The 1,658-nt window shown below is 32.8% G+C and overlaps 1 pseudogene; it reads right to left on the reverse strand.

Annotated features, from left to right (window-relative positions):
• Window positions 1–363: 363 nt before the first annotated feature.
• Window positions 364–1,286, reverse strand: LOC120168063 (annotated as a pseudogene).
• Between the last annotated feature and the right edge of the window lie 372 nt (window positions 1,287–1,658).

Below are 1,658 nucleotides of genomic sequence, written 5' to 3' on the forward strand. Positions count from 1 at the left end.
TTTATATATAATAATTTGTAAAAATTAAACTTTTATTTAGGGATGTACTCAGAGAGCAAATGGAGATAATTGCATCTTAAAAAACTAAAATTATTATATATTTTTAAAAAATTATGTATTTTTTATTAAAAATGTATGTTTTTTCTTTATAATTTTATAAGTCGATTTCTTTATAAATTTTTAGAAGTTGGCTTCCCAATATAAACTTATGTGACCAACCCATACTTCTGTTAGTAATGAAATGAAAATTATTGCCAATATATTCGAATATTCTTACAAAATTGTACACTAGATCACACTTTTTATATTAAAATTGATTTAATTCAAATATTTTAAAGTAAATTATTTCGAATAAAGATATCTACTTGAACCATGTCAAAAGGAACTTACTGTCATCAAATAACTCTTCTTCACTTTGATCATCTCCCTCACAGCTTCACTAAATGGCTTCTCATTTCCCACCAATGGGTCACCGTCATCGTTTTCAATCATCCCATCCACAACGGGTTTGATAAAGACGAGCGTTGTCCCTTTCATCACATACCCTGATTCAGGTAACTCAAGCACCGGCAAGTACCACAGTTTCATGTTCAATTCCGGTAGCGGACTCCTCTCCATCGACGATAACGATGATTCTTGTTGTAATAAGTTCATGGAGTTCCTCATCTCAACAAGCTCCTCTTTTCCCAGGGAAAACACCCCTTGCCTGTTTGCATCGGAAATCACCACTCTTTCAAGCAATGGGATGTTGGGATTATCAGCCATGATTCGCTTCAGCAAACAATGCCTCGTCGATGCAGCTATCAAGAAAGAAATCGTCCATATCACTCTTGATTTCAGCTTGCCGTCGTTTAACTCAGCTTCATCCATGGATTCCTCCCGCTCTTCCTTTTCAGAGCTTTTCTGAAACGATGTTGCCCCAACAATAACGCAAGTCTTCAAGTTGGTTCCGAAACCCGCTTTCCATCGAAGAAAAGAAGCTCCGTTACTCGGCCCGTCCAACTCACCATGATAACCGGGAAGTTCCAAATGCAACGATTTCATCTCCTTGAAAATCTTCAAGACCCCATTCTGCCGACAACAAGAGAGATCGAACGACGACGACGTTGACTTGGGGGGAGCCATCATTCGACGGAAACATCTGATTGGTTTGAGGAACAAGTTGAGGAAAAGAAGTCTCAGGGATGTGTTTGCATGTGAAGTTGAAATGGAGGTGGGATGGAGATGAAAACGGTGTCGGTAAAGGGAACGAGGGCGTTGAAACGCTTTGAGAATAATAAAAACATTTGACTCGTAGCGGAATATAAAATCGAATTAGGATAGCAAGTGTGTAAACGTGAGAATAATAAATAAAATAAGAAAAAATAAAAAATAACAAAACAGGTAAAAAATAATAATAAAAAATAATAAAAATAAACAAAAAGAATAAAATGTTAAAAAATAAAAACACAGATAAAGGAAAAAATTAATGGAGTAAAAAAAAAAAAAAAGGTAAAATAAATTAAAAATAAATAAAAATAATGTGTACATATAAAGTAATATTTACTGAAACAAGTAAAAATAATAAATATAATACTAAGTAAAATAAATAAAAAATTAAAGATATACATGATATTAAGAAAATAATAATAATAAAAAAATAAAGTAAAATAATATAT

The sequence above is a fragment of the Hibiscus syriacus genome, unplaced genomic scaffold (assembly GCF_006381635.1).
Source record: "Hibiscus syriacus cultivar Baekdansim isolate YM2019G1 unplaced genomic scaffold, ASM638163v2 tig00111708_pilon, whole genome shotgun sequence".
Lineage (NCBI taxonomy): Eukaryota > Viridiplantae > Streptophyta > Magnoliopsida > Malvales > Malvaceae > Hibiscus > Hibiscus syriacus.